The 27,377-nt window shown below is 46.8% G+C and overlaps 1 protein-coding gene and 1 non-coding gene across 4 annotated transcripts in view; one reads left to right on the top strand and one right to left on the bottom strand.

Annotated features, from left to right (window-relative positions):
* LOC142566004 (N-acetylneuraminate (7)9-O-acetyltransferase) overlaps positions 1–27,377 on the bottom strand; it is a 213,950-nt gene that overhangs the window by 44,907 nt on the left and 141,666 nt on the right. The gene's annotated exons all lie outside the window — the stretch shown is intronic.
* Positions 2,706–2,778, top strand: TRNAR-CCU (transfer RNA arginine (anticodon CCU)). Its single transcript has one exon. It is a non-coding gene; the product is annotated as a tRNA-Arg (tRNA).

Here is a 27,377-nt window from a genome sequence, read left to right as displayed (position 1 = left end):
GTGCCTAAGAAGACGGGCGACTGGCGCCCATGTGGCGATTACCAGGCACTAAACAACGTCACAGTTCCTGATCGCTACCCTCAACCGAACATTCAGGACTTCACGGTAGCGTTGCATGGTGCGACAATCTTTTCTAAGATCGATCTCGTTCGCGCCTACCATTAACTACCAGTCGCTGAAGAAGACATTCCCAAGACCGCCATCACCACATCCTTTGGTCTTTTCGAATTTATCCGCATGCCTTTCTGTTTACGGAACGCGGGCCAATCCTTTCAGCGTTTCATAGATTCCGTCACCCGAGGTTTGCCTTTCGTTTTTGCATACATTGACGACCTTCTCGTCGCAAGCTCTTTGGCAGAAGATCATCTTCACCACTTGTGGTTGTTGTTTTCACGCCTTGCCAGTAAAGGAATTGTCATCAACGCCGCCAAGCATGAATTCGGTCAACCCGAACTCGAGTTCCTCAGTCATATCGTCGACGCTAACGGCATTCGACCTCTGCCGTCCAAGATTCACGTCATCGAAAACCTTCCCCGACCGACCACACTCCCCAAGCTTCGCCAATTTCTCGGATTCGTCAATTTCTACCGCCGATTCATTCCCGAGTGCACACGACTTATGGCTCCGCTAGACGCTCTCCTGGTAAACAAACGCAAACAAGTGCTTCAGTAGACTGAAGAGGCCACCGACGCTTTCACAAGAGTCAAGTCTGCCCTCGCCGACGCCACGCTGCTTAGACACCCAAAGCTAGACGCACCCACTACCATCATGACCGACGCTTCAAACACCGCCGTTGGTGTTGTTCTGCAACATTTCATCTATAGTGCATGGCATCAACTCGCTTTTTTCTCCAAGAAACTGAAGCCTGCGCAGTCCCACTACAGCGTGTTTGGCCATGAATTACTCGCTGTTTACCTGGCTATCAAGCATTTTCGCCATTTCCTCGAAGGCTGTGCATTCACTGTCTTGACTGAGCACAAGCCCCTTGTGCACGCAACGAATCGCTCGGCATCCTGTTACTCGCCCCGCGAGATTCGACCCCTTTCCTACATCTCCGAGTTTACAACAACGTTCCGCCATATCAAGGGCACCGACAACGTTCCAGCCGACGTTCTGAGTCCTGTCAATGTCGTTTCCACGTTGACATCGGAACCTTTCATCATCAAGGCAGACTTACTCGCCAGTTAAAGCGTGACAACACTGAACTTTGTACACTCCGGAATTCGTCAACGTCCCTGAAATTGGAAGACGTCGTTGTGACCCCAGACGGTACGTCCGTTGTCTGCGACACTTCTAATGACACACCTAGACCATACATTCTGGCATCCCTTCGCAGACGTCTATTCGAAACCGTGCACAACCGTCACACCCTGGCATACGCGCGACACAAAAGCTTCTTTCCAGTCGTTTCGTTTGGCCTCGGCTAAACGCGCAAGTTCGCGATTGGGTTCGCTGCTGTTTGTCGTGTCAACGTTCGAAGACCCAGCATCACCCCATTCCGCCTGCCAAGTCTTTTCTTCCACCGGATGCTCGTTTTGACACCGTACACCTGGACCTCGTCAGCCCTCTCCCACCTTTGAAAGGTTACTGCTACATATTGACATGCATCGACCGTTATACAGGGTGGCCAAAAGCTTCACCTATATCCGACATCTCAGCGCCCACTGTTGCAGCAGCTTTCGTGTCTACATGGATCGCAAGGTTTGGCTGCCCATCCCAATAATCACAGATCGCGGTCGGCAGCTTGACTCAGCACTCTTCAACGAACTACTCAAACTACTCGGAACGACATGTTTTCGCACAACTGCTTACCACCCGCAGTCCAATGGACTAGTTTTCACCGGCATCTCAAGGCCTCCCTTATGGCACACGAATCGCCAGAGAAGTGGGTCCTGCATTTGCCCCTCGTCTTACTTGGCATCAGAGCCGCACTCAAGAGCGACCTAGGTTGCTCCTGTGCTGAGCTAGTTTACGGCACTTACCTATGCCTTCCGTGCGATTTCTTTGTCACCACTCCCAAAACGCCTTACCATCACCTGCCGAATACGTCACCGAACTGCAAGCCTTCTTCAGCCAGATACGCCCTGTGCCTACACGTTCACAAGAAGCAAGGTCCCCATACGTTTCTCCCGCACTCACCTCTGCTACCCACGTTTTCGTGCGTAACTGTGCCGTGCAGAAGCCTTTGCAACCACACTACTCCGTGCCATATTGTGTTCTAGAGCGTTGTCCAACGACGTTTGTTGTGAATGTCAACGGCCGATCAGACACGATTGCCCTGGAACATCTCAAAGCCGCCTACATCGAAGCACCCGCGTCATCAGCTCCACCAATATGCGACGCCACCCTGCTGCATCCTTCGCCGCCTGCGCACGTGACACGCCAGACCAACGCCAAGACACGCCGCGTCACGTGGACTTTCCATCATTCGTCGAACTTTCCTCCTCTCTAGGGGGGGAGCCCTCTGTAGCAGCAGCAGCATCGGCGGCGCACAAGAGATAACGTAGACGCTCGCATCTACATGAGGCTCGAGCGGCTGGCACACTCCGGCACGAGCTAGCGTTCCGAAAGAGATTATTAAAAGAATGCTACGCTAAGAGATCGAGTGTCGGTTCTGCCTCTCCTGCGAGAGCCCAAGACTACCGGTCTACGTGGTCGCTCGTCGCCACAACATAAATACCGAAGAAAGTAGATGGGGAAACCGCGCCGCAGTAGCTCGAGTGGTTAGAGCATCGCACACCTAATGCGAAGACGTGGGATCGTTCCCCACCTGCGGCAAGTTGTTTTTTTCACCCACTTTCATTGCCATTAATTTATTATTTCTTTAATTCAGTTAGTAAGTACAAGTAATTTCCCCTATGTCTTTCTTGGTGTCTTTCTTGGTGTCTTTCTTTGTTGGCTTCTCATGATATGCTTAATGAATATCAGGCCCTTCGGTTAACTCCCTTTCTTCTTGTTCTTAGCTTCAAGGAAACAATATGCGGCTGCTAATGACTGCATCTCTGACACGCTACATGTGCATGCACTCAGGAGTACCACAACGGTCAGTGCTTGGTCCCCTGCTGTTTTTGGTTTATATGAATGATATCTATTTATCAGTGCAACCACTTGTAATGATCCGACTTTTTGTGGGCGATTGTGTTGTTTATACCAGCATTAATCAACACTCTGATCAAGTCAGACTAAATGATACATTACATTCAATCAGTCCATGGTGTGACAAATGGAGCATGAGACTCAATACTTTGAAAACGGCGAGCATAACATTTAGTAGCAAGAAAGAGCTTTTAGGATTTGCTTACACCATTAAAAATGTTTGTGTTAAAAACTCCGCAAGTGAAGCATTTGGGTGTTACACTCACAAGCAACTTAAGTTGGGAACCGCATACAGATAATCTTTGTAGTAGCACAATAAAAAAGCTGGCATTTCTAAAACGGAGACTGTGTCATTTGCAGTCTGCATCAACAATATTTAACTAGAAAAATAGAAAGGGTGCAGAACTTAGCCTTGAGGTTTATCTATTCTACCTATTTGTGGCTCTCGAGCAAGACATCTCTGTCCTTAGAACGACAGAAAGCTGAGATAGTTGGTAAGGATTCATTATGCAAAAAAGAAGTGAGGCGTGCAGACAGGACACAAGAGTAGAGAAGTGGTGTTGTGTTGGTCCACTTCTCTACTCTTGTGTCCTGTCTGCATGCCTCACTTCTTTTTTGCATAATGAATCTCTGTCCCTCGCAATAGGGCAAAGATAAAAAAACTCAGTCATCGTAGAATGGGGTAAAGATTAAAACTTATCAGGGCGTCTACCAAGTTGACATTTCCAAATTCACTAAGTTTTCCAGGTTTTCCCTGAGTGCCTTTGGAAAATTCCCTGATTGATGCAGAACTCTGTTTTATGTCAAGACAGGCTGAAACTATATCGCCCGATGCTGTCACTCTCTCGTAAGCATATGAAAAAAATTTAAAAAAAAAAACGACCTAATCCCATTTGTATACTAAGGAGTAGTGTTTATGTTAGTCAAAAAAGGGGATAGAAGGGAGGGGCTAGTAAAATGCACAGCAAATAATATGTCTTTGAAAAAAATTGCAAATCGAGTCGCAAATTCTCAAATACAAATAAAGAAGAGATGCATACAAAAGCAAATATTTTAGAGTGTTAGCTATTCTATCAACTGATAGCAAGCTAAGTGGTATGAGGCCTGAACTTTGTCACAATTGAGATTCTCTCTCAACAGCTCGTAACTCAACCTCAACTATCCTGACATACTCTCAGCCCATGCACAACGCCTCAGTGTTGCGTTTCACTGCTTTAAAGAGTTTATTTTGGTTTGGATGAGGGACACCTGCATCTCGGCATCAGCCAACACTGTTTTTCGAGCTCAAGATCCTTCAAAACAGCGGCAGCAGGCTTCCTTTCCAGTTCATTCCTCAATGCGTAGGCCCTTTCTGCTCTTGTCCTCCTTCTGCCACTCGCTCGCCCCACGGACCATTTGAAGCAACTTCTTGGTCAGTTGCACAGTTCACATCCGATTTTTTTAACTCCCTAGGGGCCGCGAAAACATCAAAAAAATCGGCCAGTTGGAACAAATAAATGCATGTCATTTACTGCCCTTAAGGGCTCAAACTGCCACAGGCACATTCGAAAATGTTCTGAAGGCCTGTCGGTACACGCATTAGGAATATCGGTGCTCGTACTGTGACAGGAAATACCAGGTGGACACATGTATAATTAAGCAATACATACTGTGTCCTGTGGCAATAGCCCCTTCCTACACTTGTTATGCTTCGCTGCAATACTTTTGCGTACGCTTCACCAATTTCAGCATTGCCATTTGTTAGGCGTGTTGGTAAACTGAAAGCATATTTAACGCCAGCAAACAAGGACGGAAGGGAGACGACACCACAATGTGCTAACTTCAACAACTTGATTTTCAGGAAATACACCTATATAACCCATGCACAGTGGCGCCACCTTATCCAAATCTTACCCATCTAAAAAAGTCGTCTCCTTATCTAACAAGTCGACTGAACGGGCACTAACACACGTGTCACTATTTTGCCAGATAGCCTGAGCCTCAATAATCTCTCGCACGTCTTTATCTTTGTGCTTCGCAAGAACCCGGCAGGATCCATACACCGGCGCACAGCTGCATTCCTGACAGTGGGTTGACAGATGACCGTATTGCTTATTTTTCACATTTTGGCCATGTTCCCGTAATCGGTCATTAAGACATCTGCCTGTCTGTCCGATGTACATTTTCCCCAGGACAGCGGAAGCTCGTATACAACAGCTTCTACGCATCCCACTGGCGCTTTTCGATGATTCGTAGAGCATCCGGCAGCTGGCTTACGATACGGGTCCGTTAATCAACATATTTTTGCCAGCTTTTCTGGTGCGGAAAATATCACTTTTGTGCCCACCCGGCTAGCCATTTTCTTAAGTTTATGTGCCGTTCTATGCAGGTAGGGCACTACCGCTACCTTCTTTCTACGTTCCGTCCCTTGGTTTGCCGTGTCCCGAGTTGTGCTATCTGACCTGCACCTTTTTAGGAGCCCCTCGACGACCGAAACTTGCACTGATTCCGGAAACCCTGCTGCTGATAACCTTCCCGATTGATCCATAAGACTCGTATAGATCTTATGGTGGCAAGACTTCTTTAGAGCATTTCCAAAGCATTAGTTGGCAATGCTCCTCTTGACGAGCTTCGAGTGGGCTGACCGATACAATAACAGGGGCTTATTAGCTCTAGGTTTATACTCCCAACACGTGTGCCGTTCCATAAACTCGAGCTGAATATCTAGGAATCACTGTGCATGGGTTATATAGGTGTATTTCCTGAAAATCAAGTTGTTGAAATTAGCGCATTGTGGTGTCGTCTCCCTTCCGTCCTTGTTTGCTGGCGCTAAATATGCCTTTGCTTCACCAAGTATCATTTCTGTACAGAGGTGAAGCCGACTTTCGGGAACCGGCATTATGCAATGCACAGTGCTTTCCAAGCATCTAAGCCAATGGCGAGGACCACAAAGGCCGAGTGCGTGCCATTGCTGACAGGAGCGAATTCTTTCAATAAAAAACACGGCACCCAACGGCAAGAAGCTTCATGGCGAACGTCGAAGCAGCTAGGCCTAGCATTGTAGCAGTGGTGGCTATGGGGCTCTTGCATTGCCCAGGGGGCGCTGTGAAAATGGTGCTAAAAAGCGCCCTCTATCCTGAACTGAGCAGTACCAAGCACGGTCGTCTGCTTCGGAAAGCTTGTTTACAATATGGCCCGCCACTTTCGGTTTTGTTGCACCACGGCTTGCAGCGAATATCGGGCGCCGAAGATTTTTTCAGGGGTGGCACGCTGCGCAAAGGCAATAAATTATGCAACGCTGAATACGTGTACGCCGTTCAAGGAATAAGCGGCGAAGTTTTAGCGCGGTGTCAATAGCAAGTGAAGCGAGTCACGTGTGAAGTTGATAGACCCACCATGGTTGCTCAGTGGCTATGGTGTTAGGCTGCTGAGCACAAGGTCGCAGGATCGAATCCCGGCCATGGCAGCCGCATTTAGATGGGGGGAAATGCGAAAAACACCCGTGTACTTAGATTTAGGTGCACGTTAAAGAACCCCAGGTGGTCGAAATTTTTGGAGTCCTCCACTACGACGTGCCTCATGATCAGAAAGTGGTTTTGGCACGTAAAACCCCATAATTTAATTTTTTTATGAAGTTGAACTTCAGGTAAGGTTTGCATGATGCTAGATTCAGGCACACAAACACGAGGAAATGCTTGCTATAAATGAATTCACAGCAGCGATAAGCAGACATCATGTATACGGAACTGCACGATCGTACGCGCTGCGACGGCATCGGCCTTTCGGCACGCTACGAAACGGCGGGCCTCCTGCAATCTTTGTTGACTGCATGCCGCTAGACAAGTAGTTATGCCTGCATTGTAGTAGCAGCCATCTGTCCCTTTAGCAACTGATAAATAACTGATGCAATGCATATGAGCTCGCAGTAACGTACATGCAAATCGCACTGCAGCGCGAGCTCGTGCACTGCTCGCTTGATGTAGCTTTTAATGACAGCGCTCGAACATCGATGTGCTGCGATCAATACTACCTTGCTGCGCAGCCTCAACGTGCTGGCTTGAGGTAGAGGATGAGCACATTTAACTCTCTAACCTGTGCTGCTCGTAGTGGTGTAGTGAATTGTCACCGAATCAGCCCGACCATTTGTGCTCATTTGCACACACCTGGTTACTTCACCACTTCGCACCAGTCGAATTGCTAATTGTTGCTGTCACCGGGCCTCGAATCGTGAATCCCCAGCCATGCCTGCTGCTATGTTGGTTTGCCGTCGGGACTGTAGGTGCAAAAGACCGAATTTTAGAACGCAGACAATCAAGGAAGCTTCAAGGTAGGCAAAGCAGTCAGCATGGCGCGAAGTTTCGCTTGCCCAGCGCGACAAACTGCAGCTATACAGCGCTCCCGATGCTCCGCTTCGTGAAGCCTTGAAGGAAAACGGTAGAATCTGATGTTGGGATTCAGGCCTTCTTGTTCATGGAAGCCCACGACGTAGAAGTAACGACGGTGACGCTTTCTCGAGGCTGAGCTAGGTCTCTCTGGATCAGCGTTGCCGATTCCTTCTGCTTCCAGCATTACGTCTCACGGAGAGTCTGCTTTCGTTAAACTATAGGCTGCGGCTACCTCGCACCGTGGTCGGCGTGGTCTGCGAGAAGTAACGAGCCTTTTCGTACTCGCAACAACGCAGAAAAAGGTGCGAATTGACGCAAAACTCGGGCTAAAAATGTGCTTCGCCACAGCCAGGGTTCAATACTACCTAAGCTGGTACTACCCAGATAACGTTTCGTGCGCCACCACCAGGCGCCGCTACTATACCTCAAACTCCAGCGCAAGACGCCCATGGCTGCCAGCGGATCTGCCAGCGAGACCACCGGTTCGAGGCGGCGAGGTAATCAAAATGGCAGCGGTGGTGGCTTTGATTAATGCCGTTTCGGACCTGCGGTCACGGCAAAACGTCCGGAAAATCAGACTGCGAAGAGTTCTTGCGTCCGAAATTTCAGACGTTCTTATACATTGACTCTACGGGGTACGTGGTACGCGAAGCCGTCCAAATTATCGGGAATACGGAAAGTCGGTCGTTGACGGTACACTGGCAGCTCTCCAGCCGACGACAGGGCGTCAAAGATGATTCATTACGATTCCTGTCTCTTACTCGAGCCAGCATTACTTTCGACCCTTTCAATAAAATTACAGCTAATTTTCTCTGATAGAGGCACAAATTCCCCAAGTTTTCCCCGAGTTTTTCCAGACTACTCAAAATATCTGAGAATTCCCGGTTTTCCCGGTTGGTAGACAGCCTGCTTATGTATCAGCTTTACCATGGGGACATTAAAATACTGCATTAAGGTCACATAACTGAGCCATCCATGCACTATGACCGCACACACCACAACATCATTATCATTCCCACTTTTTACGTGCCCACCCCTCATGTAACGTCCTATTTGGACCCTTGAGGTATCAATAAATAAAATTTTTAAAATAAGCTAGGCAACCATTCAGTCACCTTAACAAACATACTTTTCCCTTTTTTTTTCGTGCTATTTCATTATGAAATAAATTACCACAAGAAGCAGTTAACACTAATATGACACAATCGTTGGTTCATCTTGTTAATAATATTTCTTTTGATTAAAATTGTACTACACATGATGAAGGAAATTAATCAATTCTCTGATTGTTTTATATTAACATTAGGTAAAATGCTGAATGCAGTGAACTGTTGTGTGCACGGTATATCACTGCTTTGTTTTTGAGTTGCGAACTACAACTATTGTTCCTGCATCATATTTATTGTTCATAATTCTACATTGTAAATGTTGATGTCCCTGTATTTTTCTATTTTTCTGTTTCTATTCTTGTTTATTACCATTGATATAACCACTCCTGTTTGGGCCCAAAGAGGGCCTGCAATAGTTCAAGGTAATACAGACGCCAACTAAAAACATTAAAAGAAAAGAAACTTTTCATTGTGAACAAGGCCCCGTATGGGAGCGGAAACGTCTCAGTTTCTTTTCTTTTAATGTTTTTGGTCAGTGTCCGTTTTACCCTTGACTATGAGCCATCCCAACCAGACGAGTTTTCGTCAAACCCTTGATTTCAGGCCCTGAAGTATTTGTAAATAAATACCGTATTTATTCGCATAATGATCGCACCCCCGAATTTTGTAGTCAAAATTTGATTTTTTTTTTTCTTTCCCGTGCAATGATTGCATCCTGAACTTGTCGCAGCAATATTGTTACACTCGAGGTGTTTCACGCAGAATCAGATGAATCTGGTTGATAGGCGCGTTTCCAACGGTCCCGAGGCAGCTTGGCCAACGTAGTCTTCTTCTTTCTTACACCTGGTTGTCTGCGCGGCAGCCGTGGGTCATGACAAAGCTCGTGACATTTCCCTGCTGGCAGACGAAGCCCGCCGGGCGAGTCAGTCATCTCGTGGATTGTAACGTCTCAGACGCGTGACGTGTGTCACTTCAGCCTTGGCCGAGCGTCGTCCACTGCTCGTGAGATGCGCAATGCGATAGTTCACTTCGCTGAGGCGCTCCAGAATAACGTAAGGGCCGACGTACTGAGCAAGAAACTTCTGGCACAAGCCACGCTTCCGCAACGGCGTCCAGAGCCACACAAGGTCACCAGGATCGAAGTAAATGCGGCGGTGACACCCGTCATAGCGTATCTTGGACAGGTCCTGCGATGCCAGGGTGCGTAGCCTAGCGAGGCGCCACGCTTCTACTGCTCGACAGAGGATCTCATTAATTTGTTGTCATGAGCGAAGTAGGGAAATATGGTGTCGAGGGTGTAGCGCGGCGGACGAGCATAAAGGAAAAATGGTGAGTAACCAGTAGTCTCGTGCCTCGCGGTATTGAAGGCATAGGTAATGAAAGGCAAGATACTGTCCCAATTCTTGTGTGCTGAATCGACATACATGGACAGCATGTTGGAAAGCGTTCTGTTTGTGCGCTCGACCAAACTATTAGTTTGTGGATGGTAGGGCGTAGAATGGCGGAAGCTACATGAACACAGACGAAGGGTTTCTTCAACTACGTCCGCGGTAAACTGTCGTCCACGATCACTGATTACTATGCGAGGAGGTCCCTGTCGGAGTATAACGTGAGCCAGCAAGAAGATAGAAACTTCTGTAGCTGTGGCCGATGGCAATGCAGCGGTCTCACAATAGCGGGTAAGATGATCTATGCAAACGATAACCCAATGATTGCCCTTGGAGGATCGTGGGAAAGGGCCCAGATCTATACCAACTTGCTCAAAGGGGACGCTAGAAGGGGGAACTGGTTTAAGCAGGCCGTGTGGCGCTCGTGGCGGACGCTTGTAGTGCTGGCATTGAGAGCAGCTGGCAACGTACCGTTCGATATCCTTCCGCATCTTAGGCCAGTAAAAACGTTCTTGAGCCCGGTAGAGCGTATGTGTGGAACCAAGATGACCAGAAGTTGGGTCATCGCGCATGGCATATAATACTTGGTTTCGAAGGTTCTTGGGGACAACTAAAAGGTAGCGTGCACCGGTGGTCGAATAGCTCTTCTTATACAGCGCGCCACCTCACGTAGGCGAAAGCGACTGCCTGCAGGTGACTCCTGTGCTGCCGCGAAGAGCGGTTGTAAGCTCTCATCCTTGTGCTGCTCGGATACGACGGTACCCATATCCGGAAATTCCGGGGATACAAAAGCGATGTATTCATCAAAGTTGTCCGCATCACATTCAGTTGTTTGAAGTGGCATCAGAGAGAGACAATGAGCGTCAGCATGTCGCCGGCCACTTTTGTAGCAAATAACGAAATCGTATTCCTGTAGACTGAGGGCCCAGCGTGCTAGTCGTCCTGAGGGATCCCGCAGATTCACAAGCCAGCATAGCGAATGATGATCTGTTATCACAGTGAAGGGGTGCCCGTAGAGATACGAACGAAACCGTTGCACTGCGAAGATGACTGCTAGACACTCTTGTTCGGTGACTGTGTAATTGCGCTCAGAGCGGCTCAAGGATCGGCTAGCGTATGAGATCACATGCTCACTGTCGCCAACACGCTGAACTAGCACAGCACCGATGCCTATGCCACTAACATCGGTGTGAATCTCAGTTGGTGATGAGGGATCAAAGTGGCGAAGAATTGGTTGGGACGTCAACAGGAACTTGAGCTGGTGAAATGATGAGTCGCAATCTGCAGTCCACTCAAAGGGAACGCCTTTTTGGAGAAGGCGTGTAAGGGGACGGGCCATGTCAGCAAACTGGGGAATGAATTGGCGAAAGTAGGAGCACAAGCCCAAGAAACTTCGTAACTGCTTGACAGAGTTGGGTACCTTAAATGCTTCTACGGCTGCAGTCTTTTGTGGATCTGGTCGGATACCTTCTTTAGCTACCAGATGTCCTAGCACAAGAGTTTGTCGTTCCCCAAAACAGCATTCTTTTTAATTGAGCACAAGACCCGCTTTCTCCAAGCAGTTCAAGTGCAAACGTTTGTTGTGCTCACTAAATGTTTGCCTGAAGATCACAATGTCGTCTAAGTAGCACATGTAAACTTCCCATTTTAAGCCGCGTAATATCGTGTCCATGAACCTTTCGAACGTTGCGGGCGCATTACACAACCCGAAAGGCATCACGTTAAACTCAAATAATCCATCGGGCGTTACAAATGCTGTCTTTTCTCTGTCGTCCTTGTGTATAGGAATTTGCCAGTAACTTTACCGTAAATCAATAGAGGAAAAGTAAGATGCCGCGAAGAGACAGCCGATGGCGTCGTGAATTCGTGGGAGAGAATATACATCTTTCTTAGTAACGCCGTTTAGGCGACGATAATCAACGCAGAACCGCCACGTACTGTCTTTCTTCTTCACCAATATCCCGGGGGCGGCCCAAGAACCAGATGATTCTCGAATGACGTCTTTGCATAGCATTTCTTGGACTTGATCGCTGATTATCTTGCATTCTGACGGGGACACACGATAGGGTTTTTGTTGAATTGGCTGGGCCGCTCCTGTGTTGATGCAGTGACGAGTTCTGGACGCAGGAATCAATGGCAGGCCATCATGCTGCGCGAAGTCAAATACCGAGGTGTGTTTCGTAAGCAGGGCCATCAACACTCGATGCTCGTAATTACTGAGTGATTTATCGATCATGGAAAGCATCTTCAAGCTCCCGGGGCTCGAGACACTGGTTGCTCCTCCATCGGGTAACTCTGTAAGTACTGCCAGCGATACGGGAGAGTCTTCCTGAAACGTGGCAATCTTTAGGCCTTGAGGTAGCACTGCCGTTTCAGTGGAACAGTTTAGCGCCCACAGCCCCGCGCATTCATTGGTCACTGAGACCACGCAGTGCGGTACTAACACGTTTTTCTTGAGGCAGTTCCGATGTACAGGTTCCACTGCAGCATCGAACGAGATAGGAGTCGGAGATGAACAGGCGATGGCAACACGCATCGCGGATAAGGTGGGCACAACTGTATCATTAGACATGCACAACACACTCTCCGGGCAACCTGCACCTTCAAAGAGCACAGGTGAAACACTGGTGTCGACACTGAGTTTGCCCGTCCGGCAGTCAACATTGGCACCACACAAGTGCAAAAACTCAATCCCCAGAATCACATCATGCGAGCAGCAAGGAATAATAGTAAACTCTGCATTAAAAACTTTCCCACCCAAAGACACATCGACGTTACACACACCAACTGGATATAATGATTCACCACTGACTCCACGGAAACTTGCGCACTGGTCCCAACGATACATAGCATTGCGTCCCAGAAGGCCTTTAAACCGTACACTCATGACCGAGACAGTTGCTCCCGTGTCGACTAAAGCCATTGTAGAGACCCCATCAATCAGTACATGAACCTTATTCTTCAGCATGAAAATAGTTGGAGGCAGGTGAGTCGGCAGCGCACATTTTCCAGCGACCTCACCTCCGTCGGCCGCGCTGGCTAGTTTCCCAGAGGGGGCGACACGAAATGGCGCCGAGGCGATGGTGACGTGAATTGCGGCCAAGGGGATGGTGATCGGGAGGCTCGGAAGGCTGGTGGTGGCGTCAGAGTACGGTCGGAGGCAGCAGAGCGGTAGCGGTTCCGGGTTCTTTCTCCTCCAAAGTAGGTCTCCTGGGTGCTGCATCGGTCCTCTCGGAAGTGGCTTCCTGAAGTGGAGTCTTCTGGCCACTGAATGCGCCGTGTACAACCGCTAGACTGCATAGTCGGCGCTGACAGTCCGTAGTTTGATGCTCGGCGTCGGCTACAGTACCTACCGTAAAAACTGGAATATAGGTCGAACTTTTTTTAAAGAAACTATTGCGAAAAGTCGACCCTCGTCTTATATACCGGACATTGGCGGAAAAACTATGGAAGTCTTGAAACAATGGGCGGATGAAGTAAAGAAACGCCTTCGCCATCGCCATCAGCAGCAGCGCGTCGTGGCGACACTGTGGCACCGCCAATTTGCGTTTACATTGTCACAAAGTTATATTGGTTAAAGGCTGCTTTTTCACATTTTGTTCCAAAATGAACAGATGCCGACAAAAAGTCACCGTCGCCTTCAAGAAAAAGGCGATTGAGTGCGCGGAAGCTCACAGCAACCTCACAGCACAGTGCGAATTTGGAGTATCTGAAAAGAGCATTCGGTACTGGCGGAGACAGAAGCAGCAAACCAACAGAAAACGTCATTTCGTGGGCGGACCGCAAAACTGGAAGACAATGTTGCGGAGTTCATCCGGGAGCTGTGTGTAAGATCACTGCCTGAGACAGCAGAATGCATCTGTTTGAAAGCGGTAGAGATCGCACGCGCCTCTGGACTGGGCAGCGAGAAGCACTCGTCATACGACTCTAGTTCGGACCACTCTAATCAAACGCATTGCTCTGATTCGGAGTAGCGCTTGCGCACTTCGTGCCCTTCTGTGTACTGTACACCCAGCCAATTTTTAACAGTATCGCGCGACCATCGACCCGCGTGTTTGTCAACACCTTATCATGGCACGGAGTGGCGAAGTAGCGAAAGTAAGCGCACGTGTACACGTGCGCGTATCTTGTTTGTTTCACCGCTCAGCGCCCTTAATAAGGTGCTGACAAGCACGCTAGTCGATGGTCGCGCGATACTGTAAAAATTGGCCGGGTGCACATGCGAGCAGCATTTAAATAAATACTGTCACTATTGTGCATGAGTCGCATTTGTTTCAAGGTAAGGGTGTCTTTCAGTACTTTTGCCATTGAAAAAGATTTTTTTCATTTTTAGGATTCGGTAGGTGGGGGATCGACCTATATTCCAGTCCGACCATAGTCCGGTTCTTACGGCACGAAATAAAGCATCCAGAAAAGAGTGAGGAGCAGGCTTCTGTTGAAAAGAGAGATCCACACACCATGCACGGCTCCAATCTTTGGCTGAGAAGTTCCCAGCAGTGTATGCTATATCCGCTGACTGCTTTTTTACCAATCTTCAGGGCCCTTTTAACTTTCCTTTTACTTAGATCACATGAAAACTATGTCACCATCCTTCAGTCCATATAATGTCATACGGGATAAACTCTTATCAGTTCCTACTTGGCCATGACCACAGTCACGTATGTCTATTACAGTAATAATGATTATTTTCCATCACATCGATGGCGGAAGAATTTCAACAAACCATACAGAAAATCTGTTAAACAAATACAGAGCATATCATAGCTTTGCAAACAAACAAGAAACAGAAATATAAGGGTGAACACAGAGCCAATACAATTAAAAATAAATATATATTGGAGGATACTTTAGCTTCGCCTTTAAGAGTGGAATGCAATATCATTCAAAGATCCCCGACTGCTTCTTATGCTTCCCGGCAACTGCAGCGTATGTAACCGTAATGTTTACCGGGAAATACTGGCTGCGTACGCTATGCACAAAGGTGGGCTTTCTGGTAGAAACGGGGCCTCTTGCGTTGGCCGCAGTGCTGCGTAGGTGAGTGCCAGCTAGAGCCATTGCAAGGAATCGGGCGCGCCACTCCATGGCCCCCAGAGATACTCGCGTGCTGATACACACAAATAGCGGACGCTGTGGCCAGTCTATGAAAGGTAGAAATGCTGTAAAACGGGTTTCTTTGAGTTTTTGTGTAACAGAATTATGTTTTCTCGTATAGTCAAATAACAATTCGAGTGCTATCATGTCTGTAGGTTATGTGTAAGTTGTGCCTTACAATCTTTCTACGTATTTTAGCTTGCGAAATTCAATTAGTTCAGTAACTTCCTTGTGCCACATGGAAGGCCTGGGTATGGGTGGTTCGAAAATCCTTCTACTGCAACTATGTCGAACACCGGATTTTCTGTGACACGGGGCCCTTCACACTATCGCGTTAAAACTTGGCATACAAGTCTCTCAGTTCCATCTGTGTAGGCTTGTGTGAATATAAATTTGTTGGTTCGAAGAAAAGTCTAAGCAAATAGGTTGAGTAGTCAGATCTGCATAAAACCTTGACGCAAGAGCCAGATGTTAACTAATCTATAAAAAGTTTATTCTTTACTTGCCAAAAATACCGTATCTACTCGCATAATTATCGCAAAATTTTGTCAGAACGATTGCCGCAAATTCAGGGGCGTAATCATTACGCGGGTTAAATTTCCCGCGAAAAAAATGTTTTCATCTCGCATTTGCTGCGGGATGACAAGAGGTTAACAAACAGGCGACTGCCACGGCTGCAGAGCAAGCCAAATGGCGGCTGGGAATGGCGGTCGGCGGAGCAAGCCGAACGTGCCGAACGCGATTTTTTTCTTTTCACAAGTACATTACACGCATTGAAACAGTTTCTTCCGTATCAGTAATGAATAATATCGTTAATATCGGCAAGTCTGCGGCACTAACATAGCCATGTCCACTTTGAGAGGACAGAAACAGAGATGGGCGTGCTTAGCTGCTGGTGACATAGAAACACATGGTGGGTATGCTTCAGAAACTGCGGCATTCGTCTTCACTACTATCCTAATACGGCAACGGTTCCGCTAAAGGTGGGCGAATATCTTACCTGTGTTACAAGCATCGGCGTATGAATAAGGTACACTTCTAACGTATCAGTGTAAATGTGGCTACTATCCTTGCCGCTCGCGATTTGTTGCATGCCCACAAGTGCAGACGAGAAGAATTGAAAGGCGCCATTTTTGTTGTTGTTGACCACAACCATTATAAAGCGTACAAATAATAAAGCCAAGGCAAGTTTGGTTGCAGCTTTTTTTTTTTTTCATGGAAATGCGGAAAGTGATGAAAGGAATAAAATGGATTCTGCTTAAGAATGTTTGGTGCGTGCGGACCGCTTGGTATGTCTTGAAGAGTCATTCGCATAGCATTCGACAGATGGTAAGTGCGATAATCATTAGCTAGACTTGGCACACGACATATCACTGCAGCGAATTCGGGGTGCGATCATTACACGAGAAAGAAAAAAAAAGAATTTTGACGACAAAACTCAGGGGTGCGATCATTACGCGAGTGCAATCATTATGCAAGTAAATATGGTAAGTTTATCTGTAGAGTCAGTTTATGTTCAACGCACTGTTAGCTATTTTTATGCAAAAATCCTAGTTCAATATTTAATACAATTCCAGCAGAACAGAAAATTTGTTTACAGGCTCTTGCTCGCTGTTGCGCTTCAGTTGACTGTCAATTTTGTGGTGGTTGAGGCCGTGGGAGCATTTTGTATTCTCCCATAGTGCCTCATCGCAATGGTGTGAAGTGTGACCTTGACTGTCTGACACCGGCACTTCATGCTGTGTTGTGCAAACTCAACTTTATGCTTTCCATCTACACGTGAACTTAACCCGTTCCATTCTGTGAGCACACATATGAACTTGGTGGGCATAATCACTTTTACGGTCCTCAGTCTAGCCCGCACACATGATCTGTGGCTCGATCACTGATGAGCGACTTACTTCTCATGATGGTTTACAGTCTGCAGTCGTGCCTGCCCTGGCTGTTAAGCCTAACCAGTGCTGTTTTGCTGGAGACATTTTTCGTATTTGCCCGAGTGTTACAAGTATGCACGAGTTACGAGACAGACATCTGGAGACTTGCGCTTCTCAGAATCTGCCTTCCCCTAGGTACTACATTACCATGGAGTAGGACACGCTTAGCTCTGTCTGTTCGTAGCTGAGCTGCACTATGCAACAGCGTATAAACACTCCGGAATGAGCCCACACTCAGTTCACTCTGTTTGTTGGCCCAGCGCTCAGAGCGCTGCACTCGTGATTGAGCGGTTCGCAGTTCAAATTGCCGTGTGCGCTAGGTTTTTCTCTTTCTTTCTTTTTAAATTTCATTATCATAATCACCATCATCAGCCTATTTCATGTCCACTGCAGAACGAAGGCCTATCCCTGTGATCTCCAATTACCCTGTCCTGCACCAGCAGATTCCAACTAGCACCTGCAAATTTCTTAATTTCGAGAGGAAAAGAACTGCGACTTCAGACGGGACAGGAGTGGACAGGATGATCGGTATCAGCTCACCCTGTCCACTCCTTCGTCTTACATCCCGTCTTACAGGACAGGAGTGGACAGGACAATCGGTATCCACTCGTCCTGTCCGCTCCTTCGTCTTACGTCCCGTCTGAAGTCGCAGTTCTTTTCCTCTTTAAACATGTCAGACCAACTGGCCCAAAGTTCCCCCCTCTTGAATCTTAATTTCATCACCCCACCTAGTCTTCTACTGCCCTTGACTACGCTTACCTTTCTCTTGGCACCCATTCTGTAACCCTAATGGTCCACCGGTTATCTAACCTATGCATTACATGACCTGCCAAGCTCCATTTCTTTCTCTTAATGTCGATTAGAATATCAGCTATACCCATTTGTTCTCTGATCCACACCACTCTCTTCCTGTCTCTTAACGTTATGCCTAACATTCTTCGTTCGATCGCTCTTTAAGCGGTCCTTAACTTGTTCTCGAGCTTCTTTGTCAGTATCTAAGTTTCTGCCCAATATGTTAGCACCAGTAGAATGCGCTGATTGTACACCTTTCTTTTGAATGATAGTGGTGAGCTTCCAGTCAGGATCTGGCACTGTCTACCATATGTGCTCCAGCCCATTTTTATTATTCTGTAAATTTCCTTCTCGTGATCAGAGGCCCCTATGATTAATTGACCTAGGTAAACGTATTGCTTCAGACTCTAGAGGCTGACTGGCAATCCTAAACTCTTGTTCCCTTGCCCAGCTATTGATCATTATCTTTGTTTTCTGCATATTAATCTTCAACCCCACTCATACACTCTCTCTGTTAAGGTCCTCAATCATTTGTTGTAACTCGTCCCCAGTGTTGCTGAACAGGGCAATGTCATCTGCAAACCGAAGGTTGCCGAGATATTCGCTGCTAATCCTCACTCCTAAGCCTTCCCAGTTTAATAGCTTCAATGCTTCTTCCAAGCACGCAGTGAATAGCATTGGAGAGATTGTGTCTCCTTGTCTGACCCCTTTCTTTATAGGCATTATCATCATCATTTATAATCCCTTAAAGGCCTCTTTTGGAGTATTACATAAAGAGGGAGGAAATATGAAAAAAACCACTGCACCAATACAAATATGGTTAAAAAAGATACATGAAATACACAAGATACATAAACAAAAAGTAAAATATATAACTAGAAACAGAAAATAAAACCAGGTTAACAGATAAATTGTTCAGAAATTAATAGCTTGAATTTAGTTGGATTGCACTCAATCATGTAAATTTGTTCCAATTTTTAATTGTAGCAGACAAGAATGGCTGATTAAAGGGACACTAAAGGCAAATACTAAGTCAAAGTGGACTGTTTAAATACCATTCCAGAAACTTCTAAATGCTTGTTTTGTGCCAAGAAAAGACTTAGTTTATGAGAAAACTAAGTCTGAAAGGTCCAAGTACCTTTATGGAAATTCAAATCTCCAGCCACACAAACGAGGGAGTGGTGACGTTGCATACACCATCACCACTTGCTGCTATTGGTAGTGTGCCGTCAGTGAGTAAAACCACACCCAACAGACAACACTACCAAGCCAAGCCAGAGCAGTGGATTTGTCGCTGCAGCTGCTTTTTAGTCAAGTGGCGTAGACCGTTTTCAAGCTAGCGACATCACATGGAAGTTGAATTCTCTGCTACTTGCAGTTTGTGCGAGTTTCGCGAGCCAGCAAAACTAGTGTAGCACTATGCAATAACGAAACCACTCAAACGCGAAAGCGTGGGCGGCGTGGAGTTGAGCCAAAACGAAACCTTTTGACCACCCACATCGCTGTCAATGGTAATCTCAATTAGTTCTTTTTTCTAAAATGAAATCAGGGTAGGGTGTCTGCCAAGTTGACATTTACAAATTCTCTGAGTTTTCCAGGTTTTCCGAGTGCCTTTGCAAAATTTCCTGAGTGATGGAGAACTATGTTTTATGTCAAACAGGCTGAAACCATATCGCCCGATGCTGTCACTCTCTAGTAAGAATATGACAATTTAAAGAAAAACAACTTAGTCCAATTTGAATACTAAGGAGTAGTGTTTATGTTATTCAAAAAGAGAATAGAAGGGAGGGGTTAGTAAAAGGCACAGCAAATAAAATGTCTTCGAAAAATATAGCAAATTCAGTCGGACATTCTCAAATACGAATAAAAAGGAGATGCACACAGAAGCAAATACTTTAGAATATGAGCTATTTCTATCAACTGATAGCAAGCTAAGTGGTACGAGGCCCGAACTTTGAGACAATTGAGATTCTCTTTCAACAGCTCGTAACTCAACCTCAACTATCGTGACATACTCTCAGCCCATGCACAATGCCACAGTGTTGTGTTTCACTGCTTTAAAGAGTTTATTTTGGTTTGTATGAGGGACACCTGCATCTCGGCATCAGCCAACACTGTTTTTTGAGCTCAAGCTCCTTCAAATGGGCGGCAGCACGCTTCCTTTCCCATTCATTCCTCAATGCATAGGTCCTTTCTGTTCTTGTCCTTCTTTCGCCGCTCGTTCACCGCACGGACCCCTTGAAGCATCTTCTTGGTCAGTTGCACAGTCCACGTCCAATTTTTCGAACTCCCTAGGGGCTGCGAAAGCATCAGAAAAATCGGCCAATTGGAAAAAATAAATGCATGTCATTTACTGCCCTTAAGGGCTCAACCCGCCACAGGTACATTCGAACATGCTCTGAAGGCCCGCCGGTCACATATTAGGCATACCGGTGCTCGTACTGCGACAGGAAATACCGGGTGCATGCGTGTATAATTAAGGAATACATACTGTGTCCCATGGCAATAGCCCCTTCCTACGCTTGTTATGCTTCACTGCTACACTTTTGCATATGCGTATATTTGTGTACGGAGGCGAAGCTGACTTTCGGGAACCGGCATTATGCAATGCACCATGCTTTCCAAGCTTCTAAGCCAATCGTGAGGACCACAAAGGCGGAGTTCGTGCCATTGCTGACAGCAGCAAATTCTTTCAATAAAAAACACAGCATCCAACGGCAAGAAGCTTCATAGCGACTGTCGAAGCAGCTAGGCCTAGCGTTGCCATCGTGGTGGCTACGGCTGCCAGCGGATCTGCGTGCAAGAGCGCCGGTTCGAGGCGCCAAGGTAATCAAAATGGCAGCGGTGGTGGCTTTGATTAATGCCGTTTCGGACCTGCGGTCACGGCAAAACCTCCAGAAAATTAGACGGCGAAGAGTTCATACGTCCGAAATTTCAGACGTTCCAATACATTGACTCTATGGAGTGGTGTTGCGAAGCCGTCTAAATTATCAGGAATCCGGAAAGTCAGTCATCAACTGTGCACTGACAACTCCTCCAGTCGACGACAGGGCGTCCAAGACGACTCATTATGATTCCTGTCTGTTACATGAGCCAGCATTACCTCGACTTTCGACCCTTTCAATAAAATTACAGCTTATTTTCCCTGATAGAAACACTAATTCCCTGAGTTTTCCCTGAGGTTTTTCAGACTGCTCAAAATCCCTGAGAATTCGCGGTTTTCCCGGTTGGTAGACACCCTGGAAATAGAACTAAACAAGTAGCATTTTATTTTGTCTTATGAGGATTTTTTTTTTAACGAGTGGTTGAGTACTAGTGACAGAATTTAACTTGAGGAGTGCTTTCGTCATCAAGCAAGTACTTGAATGTGCCGGGGGAGTCTCTAATCGTGTCTTGCATTTAGCTCAATTTCTCTATTATTAAGGCTCTGTTCACGATAATATTGATGTCTTAGAGATTATCAAGCACTAATCTACCACTTTAGCTTGACTTCATATTTGCCTTTAGTGTCCCTTTAAAGGTTAGAGTCCAGCCACTTAAGTGCTGAAGGAGTTGAAAAGACAATGCGAAGGAGGACCATGCTTCATAAAGCAGGAAAATTGTAATGCAGTTTATGAAAAAGGCATATTCGGGCAATTTTCTGGGGCAATGCTAGCGATGAGAGGTCAAGAGATGATTTTATGACTGTGGTACTGTGAAACTAGCCATAAATTGAAGTGATAAACTGAGAAGCGCAATTCTGAATTGATTCAAGGGAGTTAAGTTTTGATGCAGGTTTCAAATAGTTGACGCATAGTCCAGTTTAGTGCAGATTTCCTGACAGATGCGGGACAGAATGATAGGGATCACCCGATGTAACCAAGTGAATTGTTAGGGTCAGTGGTAAGTTGTTGAACATGATCAGTCCATGACAGATCGCTTGAGATAACGCCACAGTATCGGTATTAATGAATGTAAGATAGAGGTGTTGAGCATAGAGAATAAGGAAACTGACAAAGTGCTTGTGCATAACTTCTATGAATTTACATTTGGATACACTAAGTTTAGCCATCAGGATCACCAGGTCTCTATTTTTTGTAGGTCTGCCTGGAGAATGTGTTGGTCATTACTGGAAGAAAGTAAAGAACACAGTCATCAGCAAATAGGCATATGGAGAATGAAACATTATAGAGGGGCGAGAAGGGAGCCCTGTAGAACTCCTGAAATTACATTGCTGGTTGTCGAATGATGGTTCCCGATAAATTAAATTCTGGCGTTTTACGAGCCAAAACGCGAGATGATTATGAGGCACGCTGTAGGGGGGGCTCCAGATTAATTTTCGACCACCTGGTGTTCTTTAACTTGCCCCCATTGCATGGTCTTTTTGCATTTTGCCCCCACTGAAATGCGGCCACCACGGCCGAGATTTCATCTCATGACCAAATGCTTGGCAGCACAACGCCATAGCCGCTAAGCCACCATGGCGGGTATGAATCCTGATAGCCATTAACTAAAGGCGATTGGTTATTAAATAATTACTCCGGCAAAATACGAAGGAGTCAAGTGAAAGGCATGAAAGTTTAGCCATTAGGCACTGATGGGGAATGTAGTCGAATGCCATGGAAGCGTAGGAGAGGCCCGGCCAGCACGGATGTGTTGAAGAAAGTGTGGCAGAAGTCAGATGCTGTGTTTTGAGAAGGAGAAGTGGGACCCCAAACATCAGCGCTGCCATAGCAACTGCGCTCCTGAAGCTGTCACTGCTGCTCTCGACCTCTGAAAAGTGAGATAAGTTTTCTCAGGCCGTGTCTTTCTCGCAGCACATTCTGTTCATGAGACAGGCTGACTTTGGAGCATGGTGTGTAAGCTTGAAAGTTGTACTTAGGGTCTATGAGTGTAAGTGTAAGCCAGCAATAGAGACATGCAAGTAATCACGGCGCATCTCTGTCTTCTTCAATGTGGCACGGAAAAGCACAGGAGCAAGTCTGCTTCACTAAAACTGTTACAGAACTTTCGCAGCCTTGTTCCGACGCACATCAGCAGTCCGCACTTCCAGTGGCTCGTAGCACTTTCTCCCTCTCTTCTTGGCGGCGCCGCCTCTCGTCACATTGGGGAAGCGTTTCTCTCCTTCCAGCTTCCCAGCAGCAGATTCCCAACAAGGTAGCGCGGAGAGGCCTGGGTTTATCGCACGTGTTCTGATGCCGGCTGGATGCTGGCATCATTAAGTGCATCAAGCAAGGGTACCGGAAGCGGTTAGTGCAGCGTCGGCTGGAGGCTATGGAGTGCAGCGAGTCGGAAAAAAATATCACTGTGCTCAAAGCCATGCGGCCATGCCAGTTCGTGGGACGAAGTGTCACGAAGCACAATCGCTAACTCGTTCAAACACTGTGGCTTTAAGCGAGAGACTGCCTCCTCTGCTGGGGACGCAACAACCTCGATGCCGCTCGAGGCCGATACAGGCTTCGCCGACGATTTTGAGGGTTTAAACCTCACCACGACCTTCACCGAGTACGTGGAGGCCGACGACAATGTTGCAATCTGCGGCGAGGTGTTGCTGGATGACGCCATCGAGGAGGCTTTGCCTAGTGACGACACCGCTGTGACATCGGACGCGAACTACGATGACGCCACAGATGCCGTGCCTGCACCTATCACATTCGCCGAGGTGCTATGGCCCATAGACGGCATCTGGAACTTCATCTGTTCACGCGACGCTGCAGAGGACCTCCTTTTGGACGTTGCCCAACTCGAGTGAAAGCTCTTTGTTCACGGATCAAGCAAGGTCCAAAAGAAACTTACCGACATTTTTAAAGTTTACGCCAGCTGGCGGGAATCGCGGAAGTGGGCAATGGAGTGCTGTAAAGGTTCGTTTGAATAAAGCATGACTGAGCCGGAATCGCGGCAGTGGACAGTGGAGTGCTGTAAAGGTTCGTTTGAATAAAGCATGATTGGTACCTGTACTGCAGCATTAATTCTTATAGCATTTACTTTTTTGGTAATTTGGGTTTCCAAGCCCTGCAGAGTATGTTAGTAGTTTCCATTGAAGTTTCTCGTAAATCTGTTGCACGAAATAAGTAGTATTTTTATCAGCATAATTTATGTTTGGATTTTACGACACCCGCATTTTACAATGCTTTTTCGCGGTCCCAAGAAAGTCATATAATCGAGGTTCCACTGTACATGGTGTCAGAAGTATTATTACCTTTTATATTGCACATTGCCAGGAAATCTTTGCATGTCAAAGTCATGCTCAATTCATATGATGGTTTCAATAAGCAGTGTCACTGTAAATGTGCTCAGCTTCCCACAAAGTAAATTTCTCGAACTGCTGCATTCAGACTGCTATGAAGAATAATGTAACCACTGGCAGCCAACTATGAACACTGTTATTCAGTCATCGCTACCAGTGATCTCATTGTTTGATAAGCTCACCTCAGTCGCACCCTCTAAGCAGGTCTTCCTCCATGCTGCCCATTCCCGTTAACTTGAAGCACTTGACAGTCTCAAATGAAACTGCACGCATTCAAATCCACAAGCACGCTTCTGGCAGCAAGCATAATGGAGCTAAACAATAAGCGCTGTGCTGCATAATCCGTCAAGGTATGGTGACAACAATGATGCAATCATCTGCAAAAACACGCGCCAGCTAGTAGCGGATTGCAAAAATTAACCAGTATTTGGGTACCCACGTGACACTTCATGAAATTTTTTTTTTTCAAATTTTCACACTCCAAACTGGTGTTGCAAGCTTTAGGTAAGGGCGAGCCTTACATGAGTAAATATGGCACACCTGGTAAGCTCAACTTTCACATACTTTTTTGGAAGACCGTTAAAATCAAGCTACAGTTGAATCTCGATGATACGAATTCCTCGGGAGCACGCGAAATATTCATATCATCCCGAATTCCAGGGTGTCTACCAAGTTGACATTTCCAAATTCCTTGAGTTTTCCAGGTTTTCCCTGAGTGCCTTTGCACATTTCCCTGAGTGATGCAGAACTATGTTTTATGTCAAGAGGGGCTGAAACCATAATGCCTGATGCTGTCACTCTCGAGTAAGCGCATGAAAAAAATTTAAAAGCAACTTAATCCAATTTGAATACTAAGGAGTAGTGTTTATGTTATTCAAAAAGAGAATAGAAGGCAGGGGTTAGTAAAATGCAGAGCAAATAAAGTGTCTTCGAAAAAAATTGCAAATGAAGTTGCACATTCACAAGTACGAATAAAAAGGAGATGCACATAGAAGCAAATATATTCGAATATGAGCTATTTCTATCAACTGATAGCAAGCTAAGTGGTATGAGGCCCGAACTTTGTCACAATTGAGATTCTCTTTCAACAGCTCGTAACTCAACCTCAACTTTCCTGACATACTCTCAGCCCATGCACAATGCCTCAGTGTTGTGTTTCACTGCTTTAAAGAGTTTATTTTGGTTTGTATGAGGGACACCTGCATCTCGGCATCAGCCAACACTGTTTTTCGAGCTCAAGATCCTTCAAAACAGCGGCAGCAGGCTTCCTTTCCAGTTCATTCCTCAATGCGTAGGCCCTTTCTGCTCTTGTCCTCCTTCTGCCACTCGCTCGCCCCACGGACCATTTGAAGCATCTTGGTCAGTTGCACAGTCCACGGCCGATTTTTAGAACTCCCTAGGGGTCGCAAAAACGTTCGAAAAATCGGCCAGTTGGAAAAAAAATAAATGCGTGTCATTTACTGCCCTTAGGGGCTCAAATCGCCTCAGGCATGTTCGAAAATGCTCTGAAGGCCTGTCGGTACATATATTAGGCATATCGGCGCTCGTACTGTGACAGGAAATACCGGGTGCACGTGTGTATAATTACACACGTACAGGAATACATACTGTTTTTCGTAGCAATAGCCCCTTCCCACACTTGTTATGCTTCACTGCAATACTTTTGCGTATGCTTCACCGTGTAACATTTCTGTACAGAAGCGCGCTGACTTTCGGGAACTGGCATTATGCAACGCACCGTGTTTTCTAAGTTTCTAAGCCAATCGCGAGGACCACAAAGGCGGAGTCCATGCCATTGCTGACCAGCAGGTAATTCTTTCAATAAAAAACTCGGCACCCAACGGCAAGAAGCTTCATAGCGAACGTCGAACCAGCTAGGCCTGGCGTGGCCGCAGTGGTAGCAACGGCTGCCAGCGGATCTGCGTGCGAGAGTGCCGGTTCGAGGTGGCGAAGTAATCAAAACGGCAGCGGTGGTGCCTTTGATTATTGCAGTTTCGGACCTGCGGTCACGGCAAAACGTTCGCAAAATCGGACAGTGAAGAGTTCTTGCGTCCGAAATTTCACACGTTCTGATTCGTTGACTCTATGGGGTACGTGGCGGTGCCGCGAAGCCGTCCAAATTATCGGGAATCCGGAAAGTCGGTCGTTGACTGCACACTGGCAATTCCTCCAACCGATGACAGGGCGTTAAAGGCAATTCATTACGATTCCCGTCTGTTGCTCGAGCCAGCATTACCACGACTTTCAACCCTTTCAGTAATATTGCCGCTAATTTTCCCTGATAGAGGCCCAAATTCCCTGAGTTTTCCCTGACTTTTTCCAGACTACTCAAAATCCCTGAGAATTCCCGGTTTTCCTGGTTGGTAGACACCCTGAATTCGCATGAGCCAAAACAAGCCAATCTCGACATGATAATGAACACAAACTTTATTGGCCACAGCTACTTCCGGCCGAAAAAGTCAGTTATGCTCGCTTGCACTTTTTTGCCCTCGAGGTCGTTGACGAGACACGCCTGAAAGGCATAAAATCGTGCAGCGGTTTCGTCGCTCTCACGTTGCTGGCACTTACGGTGCGGCGCAGAACATCGAGAGCGTTAAGGCTTTCTGACGTCGACGGCAGCTGATCGCACTCGTCGGCGTCTTCACCATCAGTCTCGGTCTCGACTTCATTCACTTCGTCGACCAACTCTTCAATGGATCTTAATCCGCAGGTCGCGACGTTGTCGTCTGCGGTGACGAAGTCGTGAGCGGAAGCTTCAGTTTGCAGACTCCCCCAGCCTTCAATTCGAAAGTCCTCATCGGGCTCATTTTCTCCCGCCGAAGCCGCGTCCTGTCCCGTTTTAAATCCACATTTGCGAAAACAGTTCGCGATGGTGTCCGAGGTCACATTATTCCAGGACATGGCCAAAAAATGCAACGCATCGAGCAGGCTGATCCGCAAATTCTCATCTTTGCGATCAATCTTTGCCAGGAGACGCCTTACTAAGAGTACTTTGAAATGATGCTTCACGTTCCGAATTATTCCAGCGTCCAGTGGCTGCAAATGACGTTGTTGAAGGTCGTTTCCTTTAGGTGGGCCGAACAATGATCTAAGAAAAGCAAGATTTTTCGGTTTTTTGCAGCCATTTTTCGATCCAGGATTGTGAGGAACTCGAGGAAAAATTCCGCGGTCATCCACGCTTTCTTGTTGCCTTTATAAAAGCAAGGTAAACGTCCTGCCGATCGAAAGCACCTCGGCTGTTTGGACTTGCCTATGACGGTAAGCTGAATTTTCTCTGAGCCGTCGGCATTCACGCAAAAAAGCACGGTGACTCTCTCCTTACTTTTTTGGCCGCCCTGACAAGCCTGGCCCTTCACACACAAGCTCCTCTCTGGTTG

This window comes from Dermacentor variabilis, unplaced genomic scaffold, assembly GCF_050947875.1.
Source record: "Dermacentor variabilis isolate Ectoservices unplaced genomic scaffold, ASM5094787v1 scaffold_12, whole genome shotgun sequence".
NCBI lineage: Eukaryota > Metazoa > Arthropoda > Arachnida > Ixodida > Ixodidae > Dermacentor > Dermacentor variabilis.
Note: the sequence above shows the minus strand (reverse complement) of the source record. Positions and strands in the feature narration are given on the sequence as shown.